Here is a 22726-nt window from a genome sequence, read left to right on the forward strand (position 1 = left end):
TGCCTCAAAGACCCAGAGTCTTCTGGAAGGACATGTATGACCTGGGCCTCCTCTGTGGCCTACTTGGGGGACATCCACACCCTTTGGGCTGCATGGAAGAATGGGATATGGACTCGAAGAGCCTGAGTTCAAATCACAGCCCCTTTCCTGATCAGCTCTGTGAAGAAACCTGTTTTTGCCTGGGCTCTGCTATCAATTAACTATTCCTTTAGACTTCATTCTCTTCAACCAAAAGAAGAATATTTTACTGTTCACATTCTTTGACCTCTATCATCCTATGATACGAGTCAGGGTCCAACTAACCCAACTATACATCAGCAAATCTCTTGACATATGTTCCCTTTTTCACCATCTCACTACATAACTGGTGGAAGCTCTACAAATATTAGTTATCTCATTGTCAATCATCATCTGAAATTCAGAACAAACTCTAGACCAAATATCATACCATGGCTCCCTGAGAGAAAGAGGGAAGTGTTCATCGCATCCCACAAGATGGCTATTCACAGTTACTCCTTGCAAGTGGTAGAAGTAAACTGAATAGTTAACTTGTTAGTAAAATGTTTAAAATACTAATAACCATGTAAAACACAGCTGAAACTTGAGAACCCACTACTACCAGATACCACAGCTTATTTAGAGTTTCTTGTAAGGGGAGCAATGCTTGAATTTTCAAATTCAAATTTTCAGTTTCAACTAAACTATTTTTCTTACTAAATCATTTAAAAATGCAGTTGAAGAGGAAGGAAAAAAAATCTGGTAATGGAAACCTTAAAATCTAAGAATCATTATGCACCCGTGGTTCACTATCCATAAATCTAAAAGAACTTCCTTAGTATTATAGGTAAGAAAAGCAAATATGAAAGAAACTAACCCAATAATTCAGTGGATCACCATCTGTGGAGTCAGAAAGACCCAAATTTGATTCCCACTCTGTCACTTTTAGAGATGCAACACTAGGCAAGTTACTCAACCTTGCTGAGCATCAGTGGCCTCACGTGTGTGGGGTCCTCCCCATTGGTATGACTGAAATGACACAATGCTTGTACCTAATATATTTAAGGAATTCAAAATAATTGCTTGACAACATCATCCTTCTGACTTGACTTTGCTGATTTCACTGGTTTCATGTAAAGGAAAAGGGACTTTGAAACACTCTTTGACTAGAGTATTAATCGCAAGATTTAAAAACATGATTTTTAAAGGATAAAGCTAATATAAACTAATTATAATCGTTAACCAGCTTTACAAATTAAGTTGTTAACAAAAATTACAACTAAATGTCTGCAACATTAATATCAATAGTAATAATACTTCCATCTATAAAGTCATTTACTTATATTCTCCACAAAAGAGTACTGCTTTACAGTCTTAAGTGCATGTTGGAGAAACGAAGTGTACTGCTAATAGTAATTCAAGATTGGAAGGAAGGATTAGGCATGCAGATAAGAGTGCAGTGCTTTTTCAGTCCTTTCGAAAGATAAAAATGTATAACGACTGGCAGCTTTCATCATAATGACTGAAAATGATTTCAGAGGAATTGAGGGAAGGGTACAATTATCTATAGCTTACTAAAATGGTTCCTATGGGCAGAGTAAGTGTATATACGGCAGGCATGACTAGAAGGAATGCCTTCAAGTGAGTTATCAAAATGCTCGAGGTTTATCTTTACATTGGAAACAATCTCACATCTGAATGGAAAAATAAACCCAAAGGAACAAACTTATTAAGTGGTTCAAGAAACAAATCTAACTTTCCATATGTGTGAAAACTTGGAGAAGTCCACACATGAAGAACAACAGGAGGTTTTCACATGAAAAATAAAATGGATTTGAATAACCCCCTACACATAATTAACTATACCAAATAAAATGCAGTAATCAAAGTCTTACTTTATTCACCCCCACACAGAGACAGTTAAAAATAAAATCCCTACTGTGAAAATATCCCTGAGTGAATACTTCTGTAATCACACCTTTAACGTTTCTCTAAGTCTACGTTTACAGATAAATGATACAGAAATTATTCTGATAATATCCCTTTGGGGATATGTATATGCTATTTTGAAGTGGTCACATAGGACTAACTCTTAACACTTCCACATTCACATTTATGGGAGTAGAAATTATTTTGTTAGTCTCTGTATTTGGTAAATATTCCCATGTCATCTTCCAGTTTTAAGTATGTCTTACAAATGAATCAATGCCCAGGAAAGCTTTCCTGACCGTACTACATTTTTGCCCATGAAGGTGATCCCTCCCCGAAAAAAGCCACTTGGGAAGTGGTGACAAGGTGTGACTGTGCTTGTTCTTTGACTTACATCAAATCATTTCTGGCACAGTTCAAATCTTTAGGGACCCATCTGTGGCCAATTCAAACAAATAAACACTTGAATAAGAAAAGTACAATGAAGTCCTGCTGTCATACATTTCACTTAATAGTTGCTTTCCGGATGTATCCGAGAGGAGTGTTTGAAAGGACAGTGTGCATTTTCCTATGATGTCAAAATGTCAAATCAAGATCCATCTGTTTTAGCAGAAGAATAATACTTTCGCCATAAATGCGAGCTAACAGCCAGTATTGTACCAGGCACCCAGAGGAGACTGAGATAATCCTCTATTGTCCTAGCACAATATTAGTTATTATTTATAAGGCCTTATGGAAAAAAATAGTTGTCTGACATTCATAAAGTTTTCTTATGAGAAATATTCCCTTTCCTCAAACAGTGTTTAAAATATATCTGGGCAGTCAGAGCTCTGGTTATTTTCCTTGATATTGAATTATTTTTCTAAAGCTTGTCATTTTAAAGAAGAGATGATAAATATTGATAAGGTTTGGTTGGTTCCACAGCTTCCACACTAAGAAACATAGAGAAAACCAGGAATAAAATAAAACTTTTCTCCTACTGTGCTGTAAATACATCTCATTCAAACCTGGTGTGAATGCCCCTCAAGTCTATAGTCCGCAGAATTTTAAGACTAGAGCATATCAAAGACAAGATTGCCAAATTAGTACCAATTTAGTGCAATTTAAAATTGTGTAATCTTGTATAAGAGAATACAAGCTGGGACTCTTTATCTAGTGACATTTTTGGCTGTCTCGTTGGTCTTTATTGCCTCACTATTGCAGGGATAGCAAATATCTTTTCAAAATATCATACGGCTTTCTGGCTAACATGGGGAAAAAAACACCTATGGAGGCCAATTGTTGGTTTGGGGGGTATTCATCTTTCAAAAAAGCCACAAAACTTAATAAGCTAGCCCGAGAGACCAATTTGTGTTTAATAAATAAACAGTGTGACGTTCTAACCATAACATTTTATCTGAGATACAATAAAGGTATGACCAATGATTCTTTTAAGAGCAGATTTTACAGATAACCATAATATACACAAAAAAGTCTGGGACAGTAGGGGATGGAGTAATGATTTCTTAAACTAGACAAGTCTCTTGAATGTGTTTTTAGTGTCTTTCACTTTTTCTCCTATCATCTACCCAAAGTATAATAAAACACCTTGGGTTATAGTTAAGCATCTTTGGAAAACTCAAGTTTCATTAGACCCTACATCTTCTTATGCAAAATGAGAGTGTCAGACCTCACCATTCATTCACTCACTTTGTGTCCTCCCCAAGTATTAATGAGTACCACATGTCAGGCCTGTGCTATGTGCAGTGGGGACAGATCAGCAAATAAGACGGACAGGGTCTCTGGACCACGGAAGCCTACAGCCTAGGAGGGAAGACCGACACTATCCCCAACAACAACAAAAATCTATTTCAATTGTGATAAATACTATAAAGAAGCAGTAGAGGGTGATGCGGAAGCATTTAGCATGCAAACTTGACCTAAGGTTGGAAGGGAGAGTCTTTCAAGCAGAAAAACGCATCTAAAAATGCCTTACGGTGGGAAAGTGCAGGTCAAGTTGAAGAAAGCAAAGAATGTGTGGTTGGAACGAAGACAGCTATGGGGCAAGCAGGCCAAGATGGGGCCGCAGAGCTGGCAGGAAGCACGATGGGGTGGGTCTCTCAGGCCACGTGAAGGCTTTGGGGCTTTATTCTGAGAACAAGGATAAAAGTTCAAAGATTGTAAGAAAAGGGATGACATGGCTTAATTAGCCTTGAAGTTAAAACGTACTCTAAAAATTCTATAGGAATTTTTTTCCTGCTATTTAAAATTGAAGTTGGCAAGGCTGCCGTTATTATCATTATCTTACTATAGAGATTACGAACTGACATAGGCACAGAGCTCAGGTTGATAAATGGGGACTTTATTTTTACATTGTTAAACTTAATTTACCTTATTAGCCTCGATTCCTCTATTCCCAGTGATGACAGGATAACACAGTCTGCAATTCAAGTTAAACAGTCACTTCTGCTTTGAACCTTGATCTCTCTGTTTAGTACAACTCAGTCAGCCGTAGTCACTCCTTAGGATTCTTCCACCGCCCCCATTCCCATCTGACTCCCTTCCCTTTCTTACAGGAGGTAACCTTTATTCTCAAATTGTTGGGCATCTTGCCACGGCCTCTTCATACAACTCTCCACGTTGTACGTAACTCATCTCATCTAGTCTCCTTTATAAGATGCTGGTATTTTCTGCTGATGTCCTCAATTCTACTTTTACCCAGTCCAAGCATGAATCTACTCCTCACCCTGACCCAGGATGTAAGATCTTCTTCCCCAAGTTAAGAGGACAGGACTTTGAGAGAGTCCACCAGGCCAAGTGTTAGAGGTATTTCTCTCAGCCTTTGCTGCTCTGTCCCTCCAACAACATGCCAGATACAGAAGTTCCTAACGAAGTTTGTCGTCTCACCCACCTATCCTCCATAAGGCAGGGCATGTGTCTCTTCTACACCCACATTCCCCTAAACATATCTCTGCTCTACACACTCCCCTGCCCCACTATCTACCCTGACCACCCAGACCACGACTCCAGGCAGCCTCTGAGTTCCAGTCACACTCCCTCTGATCTTCTTCTCCCAACCACTGATCAAAACTGGCTCCATGTGAGTGGGCACAATGCTTTTATGTCATTCACACAGTCTTCCCTAGTCTGTGGTTTATTGTGTAAACCCCCTGCCCAGAGTCCTCCCGGTTTTGCTTTTGATATTCAGAGACCATCTTTGGGAATTCAAACAAAATAAAACAAAACTGTTCTCTCTGAATAAATTCTGCCCACTCCTACTCAAAAGAGCTTTGACTTTCAGACTATTGACTTCGCAGTAGATTTTAAAAGTCTACCTGGGAGTTCAAAAGCCAAGAATCCAACTCTTTATTCCCTTTAGAGTATTTCTGTGCTTCTCTCAATGGGCAATATGCCTCCGCCTCTCAAATCAGTTCTATTGGGAGGGTCCAGGATGTAAAGAAAAAAGAAGTACATGAAAGGTAATCTCTACCTGGTATTCTTTCAGAAGTTTTACCCAATACATAATAAATGAGGCACTAAAATAAGACAATAGGTTGGAAGATACAGCATTGAAAACACAACCTTCTATGTTAACTTGCAAAGGAATAGAAATAAAACATCTCAGATTTTGCTTCCAAAATGAGGCTTCCCTTCTGACAGGCTCAGCCTCATAAATTTACAATAAAAACAAAAATATGGTTTCACTACTGAAATCTGAAAGAATTCTTATATAAAACAAGGGGTATCCTGGAATATAAAGTTTGCTCTCACAGGTTCATAGAACACGATTAGAATGTCTTTCCTCATAGTTCTAGAACTCAAAGCAACTGAGTCCTAATAATGACCAAGGCACATTTTCCCCTAGATTTAACGTATTTACATTGAAAATAAAGTAACGCCAATGGGTTAGTTCAGGCTTTGCTACTCAAAACATGGTGCATGAACTACAGACAAAGGCATCAATGAGGAGATGTTCGAAATTCAAATTTTCAGGTCCCTCCTCAACCCTAATGAATCAAAATCTGCATTTTAACAGAATGAATCCCTGTGATATGTCGATAGAAAATTTGAGAAACCCCCTGGGCTAGGGTATTTCTCTGTTGGCTTCTCTTCTACAAAAGAGAAAATGGGATGTTTTATTAAATTTATTTAATTACGTACTATAATCAATGAAGTAATTAAGAACTATTTTCTGAAAATAAAAGGTATTTTAATGTCATTTGCATAGCATTCAATGCTGAAATATGTAGTTACCTAACAAAGTACACTAATGTTGCTAATGAGCCAAGCACAATATAAGAGTGAGCCCACACTTTCCATTCTTGAACTGTTTTCAGTGCTAACATGAATTATATCAAGTCCACTGGCAAGTTTAGAATCATGATGCAATTGGATAACTCATTAGTACTATCCGCTCTAAATCATCCTGCTGTGGTTTGAAATAAAGTTCAAATCTTTAAACATTTTCTGAGAGAATTTCCTATGGTTTCACTTTGTGTGTGTGTGTGTGTGTGTGTGTGTGTGGTTGTAAAGCCATCACAAAATTGAATAGTATAAAGTGATAAAAGAAAAAGCATCAAAGAAAGCACTGTATTCAAGTCTTCTAAAAATTCCATTGGAACAATTCATACATTAAATGATGTCTTGTTGACGCATATGATGTGCTTGAACATACTATATTTTTAGTTGTTCCATCAAAAATCAGAAACCATGTGTGGCATGCTTTTCAGTAGTCATGATAAAATCTTTCTGCGATCATTTTCCATCATGAACACTCCCTTATGCAGCAATGCATAATCACGTCTCCAGAACCAAAGTGAAACTTGGAGGTAAACAATTATTCAGTAATTTCTAGTGCCAGGTATGGTGTTGGCCCTGGTGGATGCTTATAAATGTTTACTGATGATGATGTCCTATAAAGCTGCCACTATTTGCTATGAATTACCCGGATTGCCTCTTGGAATTGTGAATGTTCTCTAAATAACTCTGAGCTTCATTTTGATTCTTCAACCCTGGCATATATGTCTATCTTGAATAAGTTCCTCCAAACTGCCCCAGAATACCAAATTTTGAAGCCTTAATGTGCCATTTCTCTTTTGGCCTTCTAATTCTGTCTCTTAAAATGATAGAGTATTGATGAATTGTAAAGACTGAACCTCAAAATCCAATCTGAATGATTTCTCAGGCAAAAGGGATGGTCTGTTCCAGGCCATCTGTCATCGCTTTGCTCTTGCGGCCCACAGCACACAGCAGTGAGGCAGCTGGTTGGGCTGGAGATAGAATAGAAGGCAGTTACATCACCGTCTACGTCCCTTTCATTAAGTTTACTGATCTAGAAAGAATTACAGCAATGCTACTGGCTCTTCATGGTTCAGTGTATTTCAAGTAACTTGTAGGTGTTTTTCATTCATTATCTCATTTAATCTTAAAAACACCCTATGAGGTAGGTGCAATTATCATCATTATTCACACTTTACAGATGAAAAAACTAGGTAATAAATACTAGATAACAAATAGCTAATAAATACTATAACCAGGATTCAAAACCAAGCTGTCTTTCTCCAAAGTCCTCCTCTTCCCGAAGGCTTTCATTACCATGACATTCACCAAATACAGCTCCCTGACCTAGGCTATCCCACACAAACTTGAATAACACTGTTCACGTGAACAGAATTAACCTTCATATTCTGAAAACAGAAAACTTCAAGCACATATACACTCATAAATACAGGCTTGAAATGGAACTGTCCTGAGTCATAAGCAGTACACATGGAGTGGCACACATCTGGCACCATATAACTACAAAATGTAAGTGAAATGAGAATTACTACACCATTCCTACTGGATCATATCTGATCCCTCACATATCAATGGACATAAACAAATGTACGTGAAAGTGAGAATTTGCATTCTCTAGATAGACCATATATGTGCATTCTAATGTGTGCGTACAAATGGACCTCCACATATAGACCTCCACTGTTAACACATACCACTTTTAGGAACATTTTTACGTGGGAAAACCCTGAGTCCACTTCAGAAATTTGCTCATTCCATGTGCATGGACATCATTAGAGGCTGAAAGCTTATCAGCTGTAATCAAGAAGGTCCTTTTGGAATTATCTTCCTTAGCCTACTTCCAAGGGAAATCATTTGTAGGCTTCTTCAGGGCAACAGTTATCCACCAAGTGCTCAGACTCATCTTCAGATGTTCCAGACCAAATTTACCGTAATAATGATAACTGCTCTTTCAGTCTCCTGATCTTTTAAAATGCTGCACATCTTTTCATCTATTTCCATTTCCTTCGGATAGAGTGAAGACTGAGAAATCATCAAACCCATTTTTCAATACTATACATCATCAGAAACAATTTTGATAATCATATTATTAGTGTGCATAACCCCATCCTTCAGAACTCTGCTGAGAGTCGCTTAAATATCCTGCTTTTATTCATATGCTCTATTTATATCTACAAATGTCAAAAATTCTAAATGAAGTGTATGAGCCTTGATTGACAAAGAGAGATGGCTCTCTTTTGTAGCAAGTAAAGAACAGTTAATAAAATCCTAGCACCTGCTTAAAATTAATCTGTAAGTCTCCTTAAAATTGTTCTTTAGCTAATTCAGATGACGCACGTTTGGATCTTGGTTCAGGAATAGTTTTTTAATGCATGATTATTTGGGAGAGAATATTAGATTTATTACCTTTGCTAATGAACACTTAGATAAAAGTGGTATTCTCAAGATGAGTATTCTCAAGAGGTGAACTCTGATTACCATATATTAATTTTCATTTCAGTTCAGAATTATATTAAGAGTGAACCTGGTGGCTTTTACATATAGAGAATGGGCCCTCTCCAAAGTACACTCTGCCATAATTCTCAAGTGTCCCCCGTCACTTTTCTAATGTCACATATCAGGAGAACCAGAATTCATCATCACAGAAGCAATTCTGGAGTTTAAAAAAGCAGTGGATGAACCTTAAAGACACAGGATTTAACTTCAGGTTTTTTAAAAAACATGTGTTCTCTGTTTCAGTGGGATTAAGGGAACTAGCTTTAAGAACGGTCAGTGAATTGGTTGAGATGCCCCTTCCCATATATTCTACACACATTCTAAATTTTTCTACTCCTTTTTCATTGCAGCATTTAATACAGAGTCAAATGCAATAGAGAATGCAATTCTTTAGTAAATCCAAGGTGCATCTGCATCTCCAATATTTAAGACAACGCCACAACTTCTTCATACCAAACAGTGCCTCTAGGACTACAGAACTCATATTCTCTGCAGGATATGTACTCGTCCTGAGGAATCTTGGGAAAACAGATATATCAGAAAGCCAGCATAATCAGAATTTTAAGGAAAATTATTTAATCTTCTAACTAACTAGAATGACCAGGGGGAAAAAATTGACTGCCTTCATGAATTCTCAGAACTAGAGGTGCCCTGAGCCATCATACATTGTGATAACTTATGCCAGGATATTTGACGTTCTGGTGGGCACAGGAACTATCAACCTATTGTGCAACATTTGCTACAACAGAGAAATGGCACATCTGCATGATTAATTAGCTTGTTTATGCTTAATATTTTTGTCCTGTGTATCTTTTTTAAAGAATCTCTTCAAAGAATCGCTAATAGCTTTAGTGAAAGACGATCAAAATTAGCATTAAGCATTTTAACTCTTTTGTGGTAATAAACATACATACAGAAAGATTCACAAAAGTGTAGAGCACAGGGAATTCTCACAAAGGAAACATACCAATGTAAGCAATACTCAGTCAAGAAATAGGGTAACATTCAAGTCCCTCACTCCATGTTCCCTCCCAGTAACTACCTCCTCCCTTCTCTCCAAAGGCACTAGAGTTTTAAAATAGGTCTGTAATTTCTTTGATCATCTTACCTTCGAAAGGTGGAGCCCAATTCCCTTTACCTTGAGAGTGGACTGAACTAAATGACAATGATTTGCTTCTAATACATGGAATCTAGTAGAACTGGCAATGTGTGACCTTGGGCAATACATTATAAAAGGCATTATGCTCCCTCCTCATGTGGGCCCTTGAGTCACTCACTCTGGAGGAAGCCAATCGCCATGCCATGAGAACACTCAAGAAACTCAAGCAGCCCAATGGAGAGAGTCCAAATGGAGAAGAATGAAGGCTTTTGGGCAAAGCCAGTGAGGAATGAAGGTGTTTGAACAAGCTCATGTGAGTGAGCCATTTCAAAACATATTCACCAGCCCCAGTCAAGTCTTCAGATGATTGAAGCTTTGGCATTTGGATTGACACTTCATGAGAGACTCTGAGCCAGAATCAACCAACTAAGCTGCTCCAGAATTCTTGATTCAGAGACTCTATGAGATAATCAATATTTATTGTTGTTTAAAGGCACTAAGTTTTTAAGTATTTTGTTTTGCAGCATTATAATTAGTGCAAAAGGTAGTCATTTTCCTGACCGCTAACATCTTAGTTTAATTTAGCATGTTTTTTAAGTTTCTATTTAATCTTCTATTAATCATTGTTATTTATCTTTGTATGTTTAATTTATTTCACTTAATATTATGTTTGTTAGATTTATCCATATTATTACATGGAGCTGTGCTGTGGTTATTTTCTTTGTATTTTTCAAGGCATGAATATACCACAATTTATGTATGCTTTTTACTGATGATGTTTGGTCTGTTTTCAGTTTTTTACCATTATAAACAATATTTCTATGAACATTACTGTACACATGTTTTGGTACATAAGCAAGGATATATTTAGGGTATGCAAACCTGAGAATAGAATGCTAGGTCATATAATTTGAGAATAGTCAAATTTCATTCTTAGTAACAAACATATTTCCAAAGCGGTTGGAAAAATTTACATTTCTGTTAGTTCTGTGTGAGAATTTCTATTGTTCTATATCTTTAACAGCAATTGGTATCATCAGGGATAAAGATTTCATCATTTTTTCCAACTTAAAATTTATCCCATAAAGACATATGCAATTCATATATCTGATAAAAGAACTGTATTATGAGTATGTAAAGAATTTTTACAAATCAATGTAGGAATGTAAATGAAAACAAATCAAATTTTTAAATGATCAAAAGACCTGAAAAGGAATTTTTAAAAAGAGAACATCAAATGACCAAAAGATATAAAAAGATATTTAGCATTAACAGTAATCAGGAGGGAAATGCAAATTAAAATCACAATGCTATCCCTACTATTACACACCCACTAAACAGGCTAAAATTCAAAAGAACAAGTTTTGGCAAGAATGTGAAACAAATGGAATTCTTACATATTGCCAGCGGGTGCAAGGTGGTACAGTAACTTTGTAAAATTGCTTATCATTTTATTTGAAAGTTAAACACATACTTACCTATGATTGGTATTCTACTCCTACATATTTACAGTATAGAAGTAAAAGCATATATCCACAAGAAAAAAATATAAATGATTATTCATTGCAGATTTATCCATAATTTTTCAAAAATTGAAAAAATAATTCTAAAGGTCTATCACAACAGAATGGATAAATAAGTTGTGGTTTATTCATGCAGTGAAATAGTACTCAACTACAATGTTGTACGTTTTATGTACAACATAGATGACTCCCAACACATTGTACTGGATGGAAGAAGTCAAATACAAAATGAGTATGATTTCATTTATGTGATATTCAGTAGTAGACAAAATTAATCGATGGTAATTGTATTAGTTTGCCAGGGCTGCCAAACATCACAGATTAACTCAATTAAATAATGGAAATTTATTTCTCACATTTTTGGAGGCTAGAAGTCCAAGATCAAGATGTCAGCAGGTTTGGTTTTTTCTGCGGTCTCTCTCCTTGGCTTGCAGATAGCCACTTTCTCACTGTGTCCTCATATGGTGGCCCTTCCATGCTACATGTTGGGATATAAATTTAAAAAGCAGTTTCAATAAGTCTTGCATATTTTAACTTGAAGAACTTGGAAGAACTTCAGAAAAACGTGTTTCCCTTTTTTCATCCAAATCCAACTACTCTAACCTCTTGAAAGAGGAAAAAAAAATAATAAAAGTTCATCAAAAAGAAAGCATTAGTTTATTTCTTTAAATAAATTTGTAAGTCATTCTAAAAGATTGTGTTCTAAAAATAAGAAGAAAGAAAACTATGACATAAAACTTTTTTTCCTAAGTCATAAATCTGTTAACATAATAAGATAATTTCATACCACCAGGCTTAAAAGAGATAACGTCATGTTTACACCATGCTTTGGAATCTATATAATTAATGATGTCCGTGAAAACTCTTATTCTAATGGTAGGTAAAAGGATCCCAAAATCTGGACTTTCCTGCAATTAATTATCCTTTCTCAAGTTTCAACAGATGAGTCCTAATAAAGTACTAGTAAATTATAACATAACAAGTAAGTGATGTATAATAAGACCTTTTAAAAATACTTTCCCACACACGTATGTTTCAAAGGCACATGACAAGTGCCACAAACTCTGTCATATTTAACATCATAGCAAACAGGAAAGGAGAAATAGCTTAAGTACAAAATGGATTAGCTGACTATTTTTTATATAAAAATGCAGGTGTCCAAAAAAAAGTATTAACATGACTGTGAACTCTAGAACGTCAAGACCTACAGTTTAGGTAGACTCTATCTCTGCTCAGTAAATATTACTTTGCCAAAAGAAAGAAAAGTATCCACCTTTAACAGAAGAATAGATGATTAATTAATCATTATAAATAACCTCCCAAATGCATAATTTCTTATTTTCTTCTACTCGGTGATCCATAGTGTTCTAGGTACTGTGGGTACAGACATGAACAAAACAAAGTTCCCGCATTCATGGAGGTGGCATGCAAGCGCAATAAATGATAATAGGATAGGATAGGATAGGATATAGGGTATATATATGTGTACATTTAAATTAGGTAAAACTGAAAAAAAAAAGTTGAAGAACATTTTAAAAAATAAAGCAGGTAGGAAAGGATAAATTTGGGAGCCTACGATTTGTAAATATTAGCCACTATATACAAAAATAGATTTAAAAAAACAAAATCTCTTCTGTATAGCACAGGGAACTATATTCAATCTTATAATACCTTTAATGAAAAAGAATATGAAAACGAATATACGTATGTATATGCATGACTGGGACATTGTGCCGTACACCAGAAACTGACACATTGTAACTGACTATACTGAAAGAAAGAAAGAAAGAAAGAAAGAAAGAAAGAAAGAAAGAAAGAAAGAAAGAAAGAAAGAAAGAAAGAAAGAAAGAAAGAAAGAAAGAAAGGAAGGAAGGAAGGAAGGGAAGAAGGAAAGGGGATAAAGAAAAAGTGATGGATGGGAGAGGACACAACTTTAGGGGGCAGAGGGGAGGTTAGAAATATTTTCTTTGGAAAGAGTAAAATCTGAGTTGCAACATGGGGGTAAAAATAAGAAATTAAGCTGAGCTCTGACAAGACCTCTTAGGGAAGAGCATTTCAGGCACAAGGAAGAGCAAGTAAAGAGGCTCAGAACAGTAAAGGTGCTTTTGCCTCTGAGGAACTGCCAGAAAGGCATTTGACTGGAGCAGAGATTATCAGCGGGGAAACAATGAAGATGGTGAGCTATACAAGGGTCAGATTATGGAAAACCTTTTTTATGTCATATTAGGAAATTTGGAATTTATTCTCAGTGTGATGGGACCTCACTGTGGTTTCTCACAAAATCTGACTAATCTTTTTAAAACATCACTGTTTACAGTGAGTGTAACAAATAAGGGCGTGAAAGTTGAAGCTCCAGGAAGAGTCAGGAGGTCACTATAGAAAAGAGGTGATGGACTGAACCTTCAGAGATTCGGTCCTCTCAGGTGGGTAAAGTACCTGCCAGGAAGGACCTCACCCCTCTCCACGTTACATATGCAAATTGATGCCTGTGAGAGTCGGGTGCTTGGTCAATGTTACATTATCTTACTGCTATCAGGTCCCACACCGTTAGAAAGATGTTACTCTTGCTCCTGAAATGTGCTTCCTCAGTGCACTCTAAAAAGAGTGATCGAGAAATCCTGAAGCTTCATCATCACTGTGTTCTAAAATCTCAATAGATAAGACCAGGGTTTTTTGTTGTGTTTGTTTTTTACAGCAGTGTACTCAAATGTTATTTTCAAGAGATCAATAACAATACCATTTAAAATATCTGTAAAATGCATTTTCAACTACAGCATAACAATGAACATTTCCCAGTACCTGAATTTTCAAGAAATACTCTGAACATAATGAAATCATTTCCATTAACATCGCATTAATTCTGCTTTGAAGAGTTGGGGAAGGGACTGCAGGGTTCCATTCCCCTCAGCTCTCCGTGTTACGCACCTGGCCTCGGCCTGAGTATTTGGTAGATGCAGAGAGAATAATTGAGGATTATGTTTATCCTTCCTGTTGACATCTGGAATAAACCCCAGGCAAAAGTCAGCAGCCGCTGATTCCAATAAGTATAGTTCCTCTGACAATGCAATTGAATATCTTCCTTTTTTTAAAGATGTAAAGTCTCTTTCTAATCCATCATGTTTTTACCACATGTAAGCTTTGCTACATAACTTACACGTTGTGAAATTGTTCAAACAATATTTTAAGTACTTCCTGAATTTCTAATAAATACATAGTTATTAAAAAACCAGTATTTCTCAACAGCCCAATTTTGGTAGCTTCACACATGCCAGAAACACCTGCCAACTACTTCTGCAGCCACCTTATTTCCTAACACTGTATAGTTTAAATATTCGATGTATTATTCATGAAGCATTCCTAATTGACATTTGTTATTCAGATGAACTGCAAAGCTATGGATCTTCCTTAAAAAGCATGTCATCTGGCTTGTATGAGATGAGAATCAAATTCAAATATTTCTCTTCTTTCATCTTTTCTTTCTTTCCTTCCTTCCTTCCTTCTTTTTTCTTAATTAGTTAGTTTTGGCAAGTAATGTTCATTTGTATTTGTGACTGGTAACTTACAGCTTCCGTCTTCTAAATCCCCTCAACTCTCTACAGTATCCCCCTGTCTCCTAAAAGGCCAAAAGGGATTCTGGCCACCAAGAACCATCTTCAAAATGCTTTTGACAAGGTTCTTGCATCTCAGCTGCCTGCTGTGTGAAACAGCAAAGGAGTCAAAGCACATGAGAGAAAGAGAGAAAGAAAAATGCATTTGAAAGAATTGACAGAGCAGCCACATAATTGTGTTTAAGTAGTTACATTTTGCCAGAACTATGTAAAACAGTAATCCAAGTCATAAATTCTTTGTCGTAAGACCTTATATTCCAGTCATTTTTAATAAAGACATCATGTTTTTAATCTTCTACTCTCTCTTTTTTTTTTTTTTGGTCAAACATACACTGCTTCCATGGTATGGATATTGCTGAGAAACTTGATCACTTGCCTTCACTGCAATGTTTCAACGTTCAGCAAATGGCTGCACGCTCTTTGCACACTGGTGAAGTCTTGCACGGCATAATTAACTGCCTTGACCAAGATTCCTTGAGAAACCCCAGACAGGTAAACCCAGCCCCACAGAAGAACGTTTCCTACAGCACCATCACTAAGTCTCAAATCACAACGGAGAAAACTATCCTCAGCTTTCTAGGAGTGCTTCATTCACTGCTCTAGAGTAAATGCTTACTCATAAGTTTACATATATGTGTGCATGTATATATACATAAATAATTTATTGCTAATACTGAGTTTTAGAAAGTCATATTGAAACCTTCCTAAATAGATACATATGCAAGGGACTAAATCAATGTTTTCTCATTTTTCCTTCGTTGTTTTGTCATAGTTAGATGTCTTTCTATTTTAAAGTAGGTTTTTTAAAAGGTGTCAATACCCAGTAGTCCATCACACCACATCAAAGTCATTTTTTCATAAACAGAGAGAAAAATGCCTTGGAGGGTGAAAAAAAAAAAAGCACTATATTATAATCACGGTTTGACACTGATTCTGTTGAACTTATATAATCACCAAACTTTATTGTTAGGAGTCCTCCGTTACCTAAAGGGGCCTCATTAACCTGTGTGATCAGACAGGAAAACACAGTAGCAAACAATATAATTTTCGCCCTTTGCCACGTTCTTCTTGTCATTGCTGAAGGCACCGCATCCTGACATGGGATAAAAGAAAACAAAATGGAATCTGAATTTCAAGTGAAGAAAAATAACAAAACGTTGTGATTATAAGGCTTCATTTCTAAAGTTCACATGAATGAAACTAATCCCCCGGTATTGATTTAAAAGGAAATTCATATTAGGAGGGATCATATTTAATTTTAGGCTACACATTGAAGTGATGAAAGACATTTTCTTCAGAAGATTTGTTATGAAAAAATGTACTTAAAAGACACTGATACTGAAGCACTGTGGAGAATTTAGCAAATTAGCTTGACTTATTTTTGCCTTATTTCTTCAAAAATGTTGACATTATATTTTATGCAATATTTAAAATATTATAATGCCTAATTTTAAAACAAAAACGATACACCTTTGTTTCCTCTGTCCCATGAAGGTTACTATTTTTCTAGAAGACTTGGACAGCATAGCTATAGATTTAGAGTTAGGTTTGACAAATGTAAAGGATGCTGCATTTAATTCCTAGAGGGAAGTGGCATGTGATGAGCAGGACTGGGAATGTTAACCCTACTCCCAGATCCGACACCGGCACCGGCAACGCCTGGATGGAACAATGTATTTTCCTGTAGTGGTTTCTTCTGTCTAAAGTACAATCAGAACAACTATTTCCTTTACAGTGAACTTAATGCTTTGTTATTTTGTAAATGGGCAAATAATCTTAAGGGAAAGGAAAAGCTATCACACACACAAAAATATGGCAAACAAGTGAATCTATATTTAGGGCTAATTTTTACACAACTCATCTTCATCCACAAAAAACTTGAGACTCCTTGTACTATTAACATATACAAAACCAGATGCAGCTTTTTTTTTTAACATTTTTTATTGATTTATAATCATTTTACAATGTTGTGTCAAATTCCAGTGTAGAGCATAATTCTTCAGTTAGACATGAACATATATATATTCATTGTCACATTTTTTTCACTGTGAGCTACCATAAGATCTTGTATATATTTCCCTGTGCTATACAGTATAATCTTGTTTATCTATTCTACAATTTTGAAATCCCAGTCTATCCCTTCCCACCCCCTACCCCCTTTCCAACCACAAGTTTGTATTCTATGTCTATGAGTCTGTTTCTGTTTTGTATTTATGCTTTGTTTGTTTGTTTGTTTTTTAGATTCCACATATGAGCGATCTCATATGGTATTTTTCTTTCTCTTTCTGGCTTACTTCACTTAGAATGACATTCTCCAGTGACATCTATGTTGCTGCAAATGGCATTATGTTGTCAGTTTCTATCGCTGAAGAGTATTCCATTGTATAAATATACCACCTCTTCTTTATCCAGTCATCTGTTGATGGACATTTAGGCTGTTTCCATGTCTTGGCTATTGTAAATAGTGCTACTATGAACATTGGGGTGCAGGTGTCATCCTGAAGTAGGGTTCCTTCTGGATGTATGCCCAGGAGCGGGATTCTGGGTCACAGGGTAAGTCCATTACTAATCTTTTGAGCTATCTCCATACTGCTTTCCACAGTGGCTGCACCAAACTGCATTCCCACCTTTTCTCCACAGCCTGTCCAGCCAGATGCAGCATTTTTAATAATTTAACTCTGAAATCAGACTGCTTAAGTTCAAATCCCATCTCTGACAATTATTATATGGTGACCTTCAGGAAATTAACTTTTCGGCACGTTGATTTCCTTGTGTGAGAAAAGTCGATCTCTTTTGTAACTTGTTTAGATGATAAAAGTTGTCATAATATATTTGAAAGTACTTAGAGCAGTGCCCAGCTTGTTGTAAAACCCTAGTAGACATTCCAGCTACGATTATCATTGTACTAACGCACATAGAACAAGTCAGTTATACCATAAACCCATGTAATCAGGCAATGAAAATGAAAATGGAAATTTTAAAAAGTGAAAAAGTAAGATTCTATGCTCATTTTTACTCAACAAAAGAAACTAGTATGCAAAGTTCTATTTATTATCTTTATTAAACTTACATCTTCTATAAATGTTCTAAAATCCATCAAATTCTATCATTTCATGCACTCCTTATTCTTTTACTTCAAATAAGTTCCCTCTCTCCCCCTCAAAAATTAAATAAAATAAGTTGCTAAGAAGCTTAATCAAATCTAAATGGTTTCTGTGTCTGAGATGGTTGACAAGGGAAGACAAATCACAATCTTATGCTTAGAACTATAAGAGTAAATTCACATGCTTTAAATCCAATCCCATAGAAAGCATATTTACACCTTTCAAATTTGACTTCAACAAAGCGCCTTCCAGAGTTTTGCTTAATATTCTAATCATAGTGTTACACATGTGCTTACTGGTTTGTTAGGACTTATCCAGGAAGCTCTTCTCAGCATGCTTATAAATTTTGTGATTATTGTTATTTGGGACCAAAGCCTAGATCTGAAGGAAGCATGGAAAGGTAAGACCAATATTTTTTTCCTAAACAAGTTAAAAAAAAAAACTTATTTCAGAGATTTTCCAAGCATCATAGCCTTTAGATTTAAATTCAAATTGTATTTTTATGTTAACATATATATTGGAATTAGAACATTCAGTTATTTATTTAGCTGACTTTAAAAGTCAGAAATTTATTAACCCATTTATTTCCTTAGTTATATAAAATTTTTTAACCTCTTCTAACAGATATGTTTACCACATCTAAATAGAGGACAACTGTTTATTTTTCTTAATAATTTTTATTTATATTCACTACCATGTCTATTTTCAGTAATCACTCAGCACCAAGAAAATATACACCCACTGGTTTCTACTCCCAGTTAATTTGCTCCAAAGAGATATATCACAGGTTGAAAATTCACCTGGTATTGTGGAGACCAAACTTCCCTAGAAGACCCAAACGCCAGATGTACAACAATATGACCTCTACAATTCAAACTATCAAGGGATGACAAGCTCAAATACTCTGAAATCAGAAGCAGAAGCTTGACTTTATTGGCAAAACATTTTTAATTATACTAGGTATCTCCTCCATGATAGAATTCAACTTCAACATCATCATCCACTACAGAGTCACAATGATAAATACCAAAAAAGATTAATATCCAGCCTGTCATTTGAGTAGCTCAAAAAACACCTACATTTATAACTATTTCATGCCTTTATAAATTTTACCCTGGAGAAACTACTTTCCTCAAGGACAATGCAGTAAACAGGATGCTTTTAAACATAAATGTATACTGTTTATAACCTTTATTGTCTTGGCCACACTTTTCAATCTGTATATTCACCTTAAACTAGTCAGATATTTTAAAAATTTCTGATATAAAAATGTGGTTATGAAAACAAAAGCAGAAATTTCCACACACACAAAAAAATGGACAAGAATGTTCATAGCAGCATTACTCCTAATAGCCAAAAAGTAGGAACTACCTAAACATCAATCAGCTGATGAATGAATAAACAAATGTGGCATATCTGTACAAAATAGAATGAAGTATTGATAACATGCATGGTACAACACGGGTGAACACTGAAAACATTTTGCTAGGTGAAAAAAGCCAGTCACAAAAGACCATACACTATAGGATTCCATTTATATGAAATTCCCAAAATAAGCAAAACAATAACCATAGGTAACACTGGTCCCCCAGGGATGGCACTGAAGGCAGGGTTGTTGGAAAATGGGGAGTGTTCTAAAAGTGATTGTGGGGATGGTTGCGTAAGTATGTGACTATACCAAAAAACATCAAATTATACAATTCAAATCTGTGAATTATATACATGGGTTGTATCTTAACAAAGCTGTTTTTAAAAAGTCATAGCAAACTTCAGCAATGCTTCCACTATATTTACAGTCTGTCTTGCCTCCAACTGGAGGATATTCTTTCAGAATGAAGCTTTCTAATCAGACATCTGAGGTTAATGATCCTCTGGCCCTTTCCCCTTAGAGATGACTCAAAGGGACAAAGGGACTAGCTCGTAATTACACAGCTAGGTGGCAACAACTAGAACCCAAAGATTCCTTTATCAAGCTTTGGCTAATATCAGCAAAGTTTCTTGTTTGCTTCTTCTGAAATGGATTTGTACCTACTGTAAGTATTCTCTGACAATCATTTTGTTATAGTATGACCACTTTCTTTCTTAAATATGTGTTATTTATTTTTAAAATACTTTACAATATATTACAATATGATACTTAGAATAAAATATATAAATTAACTATCTTCTTTCTTTGACTTTTATTTAATGGAATAGCCTCACTTTCTATGTGGTATTTAGGTCTTTTACATTCAAAATTCAACCATGTTTAGGTAACTGTAAAATTCTTAATATCTTTTTAACAAATAGAGGATGTCAAGAAATGATTTAATTTATAAATATACACACTATTTTTTTTCTTTCCTTCTTTGCTTGCTTAAGAACAGTCCTTTAAATAATTGGTGTTTTAAAATTTTTTTCCAGTATCAATTTGACAGTAATAATTCATGTCATTTTGACTAAAGCTATGGGTTTTGTTTTTTTTTTTAATTTGGTATTTGAATCACTGAAAATGGTTTATCCAGGGTCATCTTCTTGACTTAATACTCAAGGCTCTAAAACATAACACCCACGTGGGAACTGCAGATCTCTCATTGCTCATATCCTGATAGACTGTCCACTGAAAGATGGATCTGTCTTCCACCCCTAAGAAATTCTAAGTTTTCCGTTTCCTCTTTAATTCTTCAGAGAATAGCTTTTATAAAATAGCTTTTATAAAATAGCTTTTATTGCGCCCTCTTCCCCTTTTATTTTAATCACTTTTCCTCTCTTATTTCTCTCCCACCCATTTCCTAAACAATCTCCGTTGGTAGACTTTCTTCCCATGTGAACAATTCATCTTAGCTTTTACCTACAAGGTGTCACAATTTTCTCTCCAAGATATTAAGGAATAACTATTCCACATTTAGAAATAAAATAACTGACACACAAAGATCATTAACAACGTTATCATGATTAGTTAACGATAAGTCTAAACGTAGAGCCCAGTTCTTACTTGAGATCTGCTGTGGACGTTCAAGTGACATTGCTTAATACAAACCTAAGAAATCAGGCTTGCATTTCACCAAAGCAAACAGAAACACTGAAAAGCAATCGAAGACATCATCACAGTCTATAAAACCTATTACAATGGTGCATGCTATGTACAATATTTTTTCTTTGTTACGCTTACTAATAATTAGGATGCATGCATTTTGAATATTATTGAAAACTTCTCCACTAACCCTGGTATATTCTGCAAAATCATTTCAGGTGGAAGAATGTCTTCTTCCTTTTGACACCACACTATGTTATCTAACATGGAACCTAGCAATTTTCTGCCTCATATTTTATGTATGTTTTGTCTCTTTTACTTAAAAAAAAATTCTTGAGGGTAGAATCCACATCTGAGCCTTTTTTCTCTAACCAACGATCCCAGGCAATTCACTGTCACCCAGTAAAGCTCAGTATTCGTTGTAGGGGCACATGTTCCTATTCTCTTCACAGCCTATGGAGTTGTTACACAGCTGTGAAGTACATTTCAAAGGTGCCGTTATTTTTGAGCTATGAGAACCTAAATTATTTTCCCTATTAACTAAATTAAATAAGAAAAATTATTGTCAGAATTAGGGGAGAAACCCTCTCTTTGCAATCTTGAGATGAAACCCAGCTACATCAGAGGAGACCTCTTAAAGATCCAAAATATTACTGCATCCAATCATTTTATTTTTTTCAGTGCTTTTCATATCAAATTTGTTCTTCAGAGACCACATTGAACAAAATGGACCCGTGCATTTCCCCCGAATGAGAGACAGCAAGGATCACAAGTGAAAGGCAGACAATCTATCTGCAGAAGTACCACCACTCATTTAACCAAAATTCAGATTCCTAAGGAACTCAGTAATCCATGAGAGTTACTTTGCCAACAAAATGCTAACCTTTCCTTAAACACAGATTTTTGCTTTAGGAACTTCATAGACATTTCATACCAAGTAGTTCCAATGCAGTGTGTCAGACAAGACTGTGTAAGAGCCTGACCCAATATGAAAAGAGTAAATATACACTTAAAGCGAATACTTCAACAAAGCTCATTTTTTGTGATTTTTTTCACAGATATATATTTAAATATATTTAAATAAAGGACTTTACCTATTCTAATTCTTCCAAACAACTTTGATTAATAAAGTAGAATAAGGGGTATACATTGCATTAACAGGCTGAACTCTAATATCAAACCTACATTTGAATTCACGCCCCACTACTTGTCAAATGTGAGACATTGGGCAAATTCAGCAATCTCTCTCTGCTCTGTTTTCTTATCTGAAAAATGAAGTGAATAATTGTACCTACTTTTGTACCTACCTAATAAAGTTATATGGCTTAAAAGAAATACTGCTTATGAAGGGTTTAGTACTGGCACATAATTTAAAATTTTAGATATTTTTATAACAGAAATATCATACAATAACATGGATAATTAAGTTTTGATGTCTTCTTTATTTCAATTGTCTTTTGATGTTTCAAAAACAAAAATATATTATTTACTAAGAGAATCTCAAAATGTTACTACTTTTGAAAATAATATATCATTATAAGCAACACATTAAAATTTTAATTTTAACAGAACATGACTCACTCAGATAAGAACCAAAGTTTTAATGTTGTAATAGGAAAGGGGCTACTTCCATATCCCTGGGCAAAGAACAATCACCTATATTGAAGAACATGATATTC

At 35.4% G+C, this 22726-nt stretch overlaps 1 long non-coding RNA gene across 10 annotated transcripts in view; it reads right to left on the reverse strand.

Moving 5' to 3' along the window:
- The window catches only part of LOC140695602 (uncharacterized), a 280415-nt gene that overhangs the window by 36701 nt on the left and 220988 nt on the right, over positions 1-22726 (reverse strand). For 9 of the 10 annotated variants that reach the window (XR_012071271.1, XR_012071268.1, XR_012071266.1 and 6 more), the window contains one exon: positions 11679-11800. This is a non-coding gene — a long non-coding RNA (uncharacterized lncRNA). Of the gene's footprint in view, positions 1-3901; positions 4057-11678; positions 11801-22726 lie in introns of all 10 variants that reach the window. The other variant, XR_012071272.1, reaches the window with a different exon arrangement.

The sequence above is a fragment of the Vicugna pacos genome, chromosome 3 (genome assembly GCF_048564905.1).
Source record: "Vicugna pacos chromosome 3, VicPac4, whole genome shotgun sequence".
NCBI lineage: Eukaryota > Metazoa > Chordata > Mammalia > Artiodactyla > Camelidae > Vicugna > Vicugna pacos.